Raw genomic sequence first — 11,619 nt, 5'->3', positions numbered from 1 at the left:
AGTAGAAAATAACATTTTTGGGGGCATAAGTATAATACATGAAGGCACAATTTATAGTCCAATATTTACACGTGTTAAAGGGAAGCGGGGATTGGGGGGGAAGTGTTAAAATTGTGCAGCATTTAGCAACCATAGTCTGACTCTGGTAGCAACAGTTCAGTGTGTGTAGCATGAACATACACTAAGTGTAAAAAACATTAGGATCACCTGCACTTTCCATGACATGACTGACGATGTCATGAAACCTATGCTCCTTTATTTATGTCACCTGTTAAAAACACTTCATCAGTGTAGATGAAGAGGAGGAAATGGAGGAGACAGGTTAAATACGGATTTTTAAGCCTTGAGACAATTGAGACATGGATTGTGTATGTGTGCCATTCAGAGGGTGAATGGGCAAGACAAAATATTTACAGTGCATTCTGAAAGTATTCAGACGCCTTGACTTTTTCCACATTTTGTAACATTACAGCCTAAAATGGATAAAATACTTTTTTCAGACCCTTTGCTATTAGACTTGAAAATGAGCTCAGGTGCATCCTGTTTCCATTGATCATCTCTGAAATGTCTCTACAACTTAATTGGAGTCCACCTGTGTTAAATTCAATTGATTGGACATGATTTGGAAAGGCACACACCTGTCTATACAGTGCATTCGGAAAGTATTCAGAACCTTTGACTTTTCCCACATTTTGTTACGTTTCCTCATCAATCTACACACAATACCCCATAATGACAAAGCAAAAACAGGTTTTTAGACATTTTTGTTAATTTATAAAAAATACAAAACTGAAATATCACATTTACATAAGTATTCAGACCCCTCACTCAGTACTTTGTTGAAGCACCTTTAGTAGCATTTACAGCCTTGAGTCTTCTTGGGTTTGACGCTACAAGCTTGTCACACCTGTATTTGGGGAGTTTCTCCCATTCTTCTCTGCAGATCCTCTCAAGTTCTGTCAGGTTGAATGGGGAGCATCGCTGCACAGCTATTTTCAGGTCTCGCCAGAGGTTTTCGATCGGGTTCAAGTCCGGCTCTTGCTGGGCCACTCAAGGACATTCAGAGACTTGTCCTGAAGCCACTCCTGCGTAGTCTTGGCTGTGTGCTTAGGGTCGTTTCCTGTTGGAAGGTGAACCTTCGTCCCAGCCATTTCAATTAGCCATCCTTCTATAGCTCCTCCCACCAGCCTCCACTGGTGTGTGTGTGGATGTGTGGATGTCTGTGTGGGTGTGTGCGTGAGAGAGTGCATCTATGTTAAGGTGCGGAGAATCAGAGCAGGTTTTCAGTCCAGTTCAAGTGTTCAGCAGTCTGATGGTTTGTAGATATAAACTCTGAGCCTGTTGGTATCAGATCTCATGCTCCGATACCGTCTGCCTGACGGTAAGGGAGTGAACATCTCATGGCTTGGGTGTGTCGTGTCCTTGATGATGTGGCGGGCCATCCTCAGGCACCATTTCGAGTAGATGTCCTGGATGGGTGGGTAATTTCCGTACCAGGCCGTGAAGCAACCGGTCAGGATGCGCTCATTGATGCAGCAGTAGTATTTGACAAATTTCTTCAGCCGCCTTAGGAAGTAGAGACTATGTTGCACCCTCTTGACAAGAGTTGTGGTGTTGTTGTTTCGCCCATGTGAATAGCGATGGACATGGCAACTTCTGTTGGAGCGTTAGGCAAACTGGAGTGGGTCCACTGTGCCTGGCATGCTGGCCTTGATGTGGGCCATGACCAGCCTCTTGAAGCACTTCATGATGACCGGGGTGAGTGCTATGGGGCAACAGTCATTTGGGCATGTCACACTGTTTTTCTTGGGCACTGGGATGATGGTGGTCTCCTTGAAGCAGGTGGGGACTACAGCCTGGGACAGGGACAGGTTGAAGATGTCGGAGCAGCAACAGTCTTCCTGGATGGCTCGGTATTGTCTGACTCGAAGCGAGCATGAATGTGTTAAGCTCATCTGGGAGGGAGACTTCGGTGGGCACCACACAGCTGGATTTGCCTTTGTAGTCCGTGACATGCGTCACATTTAGTCATTTAGCAGACGCTCTTATCCAGAGCGACTTACAGTAGAGTGCATACATTTTATTACATTTTTACATACTGAGACAAGGATATCCCTACCGGCCAAACCCTCCCTACCGGCCAAACCCTCCCTAACCCGGACGACGCTATGCCAATTGTGCGTCGCCCCACGGATCTCCCGGTTGCGGCCGGCTGCGACAGAGCCTGGGCGCGAACCCAGCCCAGCCTGGGCGCGAACCCAGAGACTCTGGTGGCGCAGCTAGCACTGCGATGCAGTGCCCTAGACCACTGCGCCACCCGGGAGATGTCGGGTCACATGCGTCGCAAGTCTGAGTTGTTTGAATCTATATTGTCTTTTTGCATCCCTAATGGATTTGAGGAGTTCGTACATGCTTGCCTTGAACTCGTTGCATGCCACAGAGTGATCGGGATGTAAAGCATTTTGCCTATGCCTAGCTCCATTCCATTTATTTTTATCCGGAAAACCTCCTCACTCTTTGCCGATGTCAAGCATACCCATACCATGATTCAGCCACCACCATGCTTGAAATTAGGGAGGAGGTTACTCAGTAATGTTTTGTTGGATTTGGATCCATGTATTCTCTCTCTATATATATTTTTACTCTGTCATTTAAGTAATTATTGTGGAGTCAACTACAATGTTGTTGATCCATCCTCCCATCATAGCCATTCAACTCCATTGCTGTTTTAAAATGACCAATGGCCTCATGGTGACATCCCTGAGCAGTTTCCTTCCTGTTCTGCAGCTCTGTTCAGAAGGATGACTGTATCTTTGATTGTGTCTGAGTGGTTTAATACATCATCCACAGCATAATTATTAACTCACCATGCGTAAAGAGAAATTCAATATCTGATTTGTTATTGTTAACCATCTACCAATAACTGCCCTTCTTTATGAGGCTTTCGAAAAGCACCCTGGTCTTTGTAGTTGAATCTGTGCCTGAAATTCAATACTTGGCTGAGGGACCTTACAGATGTCGTATGTTTGTGGGACAGAGGAAGGGGTAGTCATTCAAAAAGCATGTCAACCCCTATTATTTCACACAAAGTCCATGTAACTTATTTTGTTGATCTGTTAAGCTAAATTTCACTCCTGGACTAATTTTGGCTTGCCTAAACAAAGGGGGTGAATATTTATGCAATGACTATATTTTAGTTATTAAATTGTTATTAATTTGTAAAAATGTGTAGAATGTTCTTTTCACTTTGATATTCTGGAGTATTTTGTGTGACAAAAAATCACAATTAAATCTATTTCAATACCACTTTGTAATGCAACAAAATGTGAAAAAAATCCAAGGGGGATGAGTACTTATGATACCCACTGTAGCAAATTATTTTCCCACCATATGTTTTGTTAGGTAAATGTACCATACGTTTAGTGGCTGATTTCACGTGTGCTGATTTGGTTATCATAATAGTATATCTATGGCTGACTTCTTGGACATCATTTATCTTACCAATTATGTTGGTTAAGTGAGAGTACGGGAGAAAGACAGTTGGAAATTCCCACAACAATGGAGCCCTCTTGAGCGTTGCAGAACACCTGACGGGGATAGGTTAAGGTCAAACGGTGTGGGGTCACGTGTCAGGGGTCTGTAAACCCCTGTTACACAGTTACACAACATATTGTCTGTGAGGGATGCAGGATCACTGCTCAGCCACATGTGGGCATGGTATCCTCTTAAACAGACCTCTCTCCCTTCTCTATTCTAGCACGCCCTTTGTCATGTCAACAGATTTGTATTAACAGGAATGAGGCTCTGTATCTTGTGTTTGCGCATGCTATCAAGTAAGATAGCATACAAAAAGAAAAGTGGACAGTGGAGATAAATAAAAAGGAAGGGGAGAAGAACATTTAATTAATATTTCAACTGTTTTCCTCAAAATCTGCTTACCACTTCGAAAGAACATGGTCATTCAACTTTCAATCTTCTCATTCGTTTTCCTACTCTGGGAAAATACTGCTTGGGTTTTTTCTTCTTTCTGTTGTTAAAATCCCAGAACAAAGTACTTCCTGTATCTCAACCACAAAAAGAGAAAACAAATACTTAAGCATACTGTATAAAGGATGGCTTGGCCTTAAATATAACTCTTATAGGATATATGCTGTGTCAATGAAAAGCCCTCCTCCATGCAGTTAGACCACAGCACAGATTTGGTTTGCGTCTGGTTGCTTTAGTTGTTTGTTTTAGCCAGACTTTAATGATGGTGAGAACTGGGTTTGGAATCAAAGAATGGGTGTGTGTATGGGAAAAGCAACCATTTCAGCTGTTATGACTGTGTATGAAGAAGAGAAGGAGGAAGGAAAAAGATGTCAAGAAGAAACCAGAGGGAGGAGTGGCCTTGAGGCCTTTTTGGCTCTTCTGAGAAACACAAACTTTTGATAAAAATGGAGAGAGAGGAGAGGTATGACACTTTGGAGAAGTTGACATGACACATTGGTCTTGGATGGACACACCCAACTCCCAGATAGTACATCTTAGCACCCAACTGCCAATATAACTTTATCTAAAATATAGCAAGACACCAAAACCAAATTCATGGTAATGACACCCAGAGTAAACTCACTAAATTACCCTTTTATTTATTTCAACTTTTTTTAACCAGGTAGGCTAGTTGAGAACAAGTTCTCATTTACAACTGCGACCTGGCCAAGATAAAGCAAAGCAGTGCGACACAAACAACAACACAGAGTAACACATGGAATAAACAAACATGCAGTCAATAATACAATATAAAAAGTATATATACAGTGTGTGCAAATGAGGTAGGATAAGGGAGGTAAGGCAATAAATAGTCCATAGTGGCAAAATAATTACAATATAGCAATTAAACACTGGAGTGATAGATGTGCAGAAGATGAGTGTGCAAGTAGAGATACTGGTGTGCAAAGAAGCAAAATAAATAAAATAAATAGCAGTATGGGGAATGAGGTAGTTGGATGGGCTATTTATAGATGGGCTATGTACAGGTGCAGTGATCTGTGAGCTGCTCTGACAGCTGGTGCTTAAAGTTAGTGAGGGAGATATAAGTCTCCAGCTTAAATTATTTTTGCAATTCATTCCAGTCTTTGGCAGCAGAGAACTGAAAGGAAAGGCGGCCAAAGGAGGAATTGGCTTTGGGGGTGACCAGTGAGATATACCTGCTGGAGCGCGTGCTACGGGTGGGTGTTGCTATGGTGACCAGTGAGCTGAGATAAGGCGGGGCTTTACCTAGCAAAGACTTATAGATGACCTGGAGCCAGTGGGTTTGGCGACAAATATGAAGCGAGGGCCAGCCAACGAGAGCATACAGGTCGCAGTGGTGGGTAGTATATGGGGCTTTGGTGACAAAACGGATGGCACTGTGATAGACAGCATCCAATTTCCTGAGTAGAGTGTTGGAGGCTATTTTGTAAATGACATCACCGAAGTCAAGGATCGGTAGGATAGTCAGTTTTACGAGGGTATGTTTGGCAGCATGAGTGAAGGATGCTTTGTTGCGAAATAGGAAGCCGATTCTAGATTTCATTTTGGATTGGAGATGCTTAATGTGAGTCTGGAAGGAGAGTCTAACCAGACACCTAGGTATTTGTAGTTGTCCACATATTCTAAGTCAGAACCGTCCAGAGTAGTGATGCTGGACGGGCAGGCAGGTGTGGGCAGCGATCGTTTGAAGAGCATGCATTTAGTTTTACTTGCATTTAAGAGCAGTTGGAGGCCACGGAAGGAGAGTTATATGGCATTGAAGCTCGTCTGGAGGTTAGTTAACATAGTGTCCAAAGATGGGTCAGAAGTATACAGAATGGTGTCATCTGCTTAGAGGTGGATCAGAGAATCACCAGCAGCAAGAGCGACATCATTGATGTATACAGTGAAAAGAGTCGGCCCGAGGATTGAACCCTGTGGCACCCCCATAGAGACTGCCAGAGGTCCGGACAACAGGCCCTCCGATTTGACACACTGAACTCTGTCTGAGAAGTAGTTGTTGAACCAGGCGAAGCAGTCATTTGAGAAGCCAAGGCTGTTGAGTCTGCCGATAAGAATGTGGTGATTGACAGAGTCAAAAGCCTTGGCCAGGTCGATGAATGATGAATGCTCTATTGGGCATAAGGCTATTTTTTTCCCCCCAGACGTGTGTACTGTCAAAGTGAAGTTTCGTATTCACTCTTTAGTGTAAGAAGATGAGCAATTTTCTGGTAAATCTATATTTTACCTTAGTTTCTACCAAAGAATGACAGATGGTGAGCAAGTTTCCTCTTTACTTCTAAATTGCACAATCTGCTCTTTAAAGGAAGTCTCTCCCTAAATCTGGGGTTGGTCATACAAATCAAAGGACATATGAATGCAGCCTTTAGGATAAACAACTGACAAGACATTTAAGCCACTGTCCAGCATAGCTAACCCCAGCAGCAGAGAAGGATCTAACCCTGTTCCAAACACACAAACAGACATGCACATACGCTAGGCAGTCACACATACTAACATTTGTTGTGACACTCTACCTTCTTATTCATTCTCACTGTCACATCATCCTAATCTTAATTAGAGTTCTGCTTTATTATTGAACCATGAGGAAACAGCTATTTAGCTTTACATCAACAGCCTACTTGCCAATAACCAAACGCCTCAGTGACTTCAGGATGTCAGTCTCATTACTTCAAACACTAAACAGCTGTGCATAAGACCACACAGTTCCGGGACTTGCTTTGCAGTTTGTGTTGAACTCAACAGGGTGCAGACTGGCGTCTGAATGGGGCTGAGCCTTTATCAGCAGTGCTTTGCTAACAACACTGAGAGCCCCAACTCTGCCCTTGCCGTCCAGATACAGAACCAGAACCAGTGCCAGGGCTGTGAAAAGGGAAGAGGCAGTCAAGGGGGAACAGCCTGAGTTAACCTCCGTGGCTCATGTTTCTACTGGGCACTAATGGAGACCTGTCATCGTTACGGACTGAAACAGGAGGGCGCCTGCCAGCTGCGTGACCCCCATAAAACAGAGCAGGAAATCTTAGCAGGGGAACGAGAGTGAGGGACAGAGGAACTCCTACTAGTTTTTTTCTCTCCTTCAACCACTCTCTCTTTCTTCTCTCTGTTATCTCTCACATGACCAGTTTCAGTCTTTGACCTCCAGCTTACTGCTGCTGCACTCTGTTCATTAAGCACTACATGGATTAACTTTCATGTTCCCCTCTCTGCCAATCAACTGCCATGTCACCTCTATGAATAGAAAAAAAGAGAAAGCACTGTTTACTGTAATAACTGTCAGGAGTTTCAGAAGCACAAGGGTAGGAATTGGACACAAGATGATTTTAGGTCTCTGTACAATTGATTTAACCGTTACATTGTGCTCATGTCTGGATTTCAATCTGATATTCAAATTATATAGATACCCCCCATTTAATTATGGTTACAGTTGTTGAGGGCCTTTGAACTGTGAATTATTATATGCAGAACGTCACCTTTGCTCTGTCTCTAAAGTCCATGGTCAGTAATCTGACAGGACTTTGTCACATCCCTCTCAGAAGTGCTCAGTGAGACGTGACTGGGGGGGATCCTTATCAGATCCTCAGTGACTCACGCCTGCAAACACGCAGTAAACAGTATCGTCTCCTGACGCTCTATTACATCAAACCGACCTTTATTACAACGCTGGAGCTACACATTAATCTGGATCATGAGTGTCCTCTGCTGAAACCTGCTAAGGCCGTCATGTGATAACCTGGGTCATTTACAGTAGTGCCAACATAATTACAATATAACCCTTTAAAATGTGGCCATCTTGGCTTGAAGACGTGTATTTTATGGTATGCCCAAGGGACTAGCTATAGGAACAAGAGAAACTTAAGACTTGAGAGACTTGACTAATACATTTAGGATCATGCAGTACTTTCAATAATGATCCTAATGTACATGTTTGTGTGTGTGCATGAGTGCATGTGTGCATGTGCATGCACAATCTGTGAATGATTCAGACTGTCACAACTCTGCACAGATAGGACTGGACATCCTGAGCGGAAACCACAAGCTGCATTTTCCTGCACTAAACAACCCGCTCTCACAAAGAGTCACTTGACTGGACCCTCATATAGGAAGTGAAAGAGGAACCCCATTCCATCCTCTATTCCACTCTGCTCTGCTGTTCATGTGAAGTCACAGATAGACAGGTCATCTGAACCAGCCTCATCCATTGCACAATAACAATGGTTAAGTTGGAAATAACTGGCTCTGACTGGTAACGTCCTGCTGCTGTAGAGGTCAAATGTCTGGTCAGTGGATGGTATTATCATAGAAATATCCTCAGCAAGCAGTTGAATAATGAGAAATAATAATTTTACTGGAACTGTTGGCAGGAGAGGGATTAGTTATAATGTTATACCAAGGTCTTGCATTTCTGATGTATGGGTTTAGCTAAATAATGGGTATGACTGTGAGAACGGCGGTGGTGGATTGGCTTCATGTTTGAGAAGGAACAGCCCCTTTTGCCCCGCACCCCTCCTTTACTGACGCCCCTGGCTGTGTTCATTGGTGACACTGCAGCCTGGCGGCCTGCATTCCTGTGCATCTCCCCACACAATGGCGCACATCTCTGACATTCCTCTGTCACCAGTGCCCACTGGGAGCAGCCAGGCCTCTGCAAACCACCACAAAGCGCCAAGCAGGATTCCATTTGCCTGCCCCAAACCTCATCTCACAGTCACCATCCCTACAACTGAGAGCAGTATCCCTAAAGGAATGTTGTCACCTCCGTTTACACATTTTTATTGTGTAACAGAGTTTAAAGTCAAACAGTCTATTGATATGTATTACATTACAAATACAACTAAATCAGCTGTAATAAATGATGATGACACTTTAAAATGGTCTACTCTACTGTGATGACCTGCTGGTATCAATGAAGGTTCACCGTTTGTGACATTGAAAGGAGTGAAGGTGACTGATGATGATTGCCCTCCTTCTTCATTTTTTCCTCCCTCTCAACCACTCTCGCTCTCAACTATCTCAATATATCTCTTTTTCGCTTGTTCTCCCATCCATATATTCTATCTCCTCTCCATCTCTCGTCTATTTTCTCTATCCAACATTCTCTCCACTCTCTTCAACTCTCTCTGACGCCACAGAGAAGCAGACACCTTTTCCTCCTGCTGACTCAGTAATCAGCCTGAGGCGGTGGGTTTGAGGTGGGGGTGTTGGTGGCAGAGAGCGAGGCCGCGAGCAAGGGGGAAGTGCTGGGCTCCCACATCAGGCACACTAGCGTATCACATGCAAAGAAAAAGAGCTGGCTAATGGCTTTTACAATGGCACCCTGCAAGCTGTGTTACATGACCACAAACCGCTGTCTCCTCTCTTCCAACAGTCTACTCCATACTGAACACAGTGACCATGCAGGCAGACATGCATGCACACGTGCACACACGCACACACACAAACACAAATAAACACATTCTTATGCAGATGAAAGTGTGTGAAAATGATTTTCCAGTGTGCTTTTGCAAGGTAACTGCACTGGTTATTAAAGTCAATATTTAGATCTTGGGGGTGGGTCCATCCCTGATTCACGTATTCCTCCTCCTGTGTCACATTGGTGATGGTAAGCTGAAGACGCTACAGACCACTTGATCCTCACCCTGAGCAGTGGGGTGACCTTCAGGAATCTACCTTCTGTTTTCAGTGGGAAAGTGCCTTTGCATCTGTGCTCTGTTTCTGAGGCAGTTTGCACACTGCACAGAGGGCAAGGTCAACACTGTGAGGTAATATACGAGTGGAGGAGAAACAGTCAGCCAGGTTAAAGGTTAGAGCCAATAGTACCCTACCTGCTCATCTAACTGTGGAGAAAAAAAGGTACGGGAAAAAGAACACACACTGAGGCAACACTTCAATCTGTTTTCAATGTATTTTTTTATGCAATTTTATTGTGTCTACTGAACAGCCAGTGGGTATATGTAAATATCATACCAAAAATAACTACACATTTATGTCCCACTTTATTGTGAAAGCATTGCAAAAATTGTATTAGCCTATTTAGGCTACATGGTTGGTACAGTACTGTAGCACTTACAAATGTTAAATATCTTTGCAACTTGCCCAATTTCAGAGATTTTAAATAAAATTTGCGTGATAAAACGTGAGGGAAGGCTTAATACAATAAATGAGTTTGTTTGCAAATGTAATAGATGTACAACATTTGATTAAAATCAATATGCAGTCACACCAACCACATTGTACAAATGTGTATATATTGTGTAATTATACAGTAACATAAAATTACACCTGCCTACAGTTTGTAACTACTACATAAATGCTTTAACAACACTTAATATGAAATGGGACTATGGTGCACAATTTCAATTAAACGTATTCCAAGCCATTTCTCCACATATACGGCTCTGAGAAGTCCCTTAATCCGGGCTCTCGAGTGGCGGTCTAAGGCACTGCATCTCAGTGCTCGAGTCGTCACTACTAACCCTGGTTCGATCCAGGGCTTTAACACATCCGGCCGTGATCGAGAGTCCCATAGGGTGGTGCACAATTGGCCCAGCATCGTCCGGGTTAGGGAAGGGGAAGGGGTATTTTATCATTGTAAAATAAGTCTTTGTTCTTAACTGACTTGCCTAGTTAAATAAAGGTTAAATAAAAAATAAAAAATAAAATCTGAACAAGCTTGCAGTACTGAAGTTTGTGATTGCGTTATATACATTTACCTTTTAGATCTACAGAAAGTATTAAATGATTGCCATCATCTCATGGACATTTTATGAAGATACATTCTAAGATCAACTCCACTGCATGTATTGTGAATATGGTTGGTTCTGTGCATTTCAGCACTGTTCACCGGGCAGAAACTGTCACATTTTGTCCAAGGACTTTCCTTTCATCATATTAAACTTTTACCAAAACTTGAAAATAACTAAAAAGGTTGGAACAGTTCTAATGAAAAATACCCTATAGAGTTCACCGAAAGAGACAAGTGCACAATAATGTGCTGTGCTTGGTGTTTCTCTTTTCCTCTGTTAATGAATGCAGAGGTGACCTGTTTGTCTGAGGAAGAGAGCAGAGGGGAAGCCTGATTTCCACTCATATTATCTCCACCACACAGCCCCAGCCAGCGAGTCTTCAGTGCCTTCACATCCAGGGGTCCCTCAGGAAGCAGCCGTCCATGAAGGTCAAAGGTCAGCACAGAGAAAAAAGACACTCATCCTTTCATTTGTCATGAGTCAAATGAGTGCATTGGTATGGAAAATAGTTTATTATTAGGGGTTCACAGCAAAGCTGTGCAACCTAATGTTATTCTTAGGATTGTTTTTTCCTTGAGATGGTCAAATAACTCAAGCATAGATTGGTAACTTTTTTTCTAATTTGGAACACAGAAACTAGAAGCCTTGAGTACTTGGTCAAAAAGAATTGCACCGATTAGCAAATAAGTGCAAGTGCTTATAAGTGCTGTTATAAGCAGTCTCACTTAAACCCTCATATCCGCTTCCCTGTGGGATCTAGAGACTTGAAACTTTGTATGTCGCTGTCTTTCTTCAAGCTGAATACATTTGCCTCAAGCACCAAAAAGGTCTATCAGGATAGATTTTCCTCCATCTTCAAATTTTT

Source organism: Salvelinus alpinus, chromosome 2, assembly GCF_045679555.1.
Source record: "Salvelinus alpinus chromosome 2, SLU_Salpinus.1, whole genome shotgun sequence".
Classification (NCBI taxonomy): Eukaryota; Metazoa; Chordata; class Actinopteri; order Salmoniformes; family Salmonidae; genus Salvelinus; species Salvelinus alpinus.
This window is presented reverse-complemented; position numbering follows the sequence as displayed.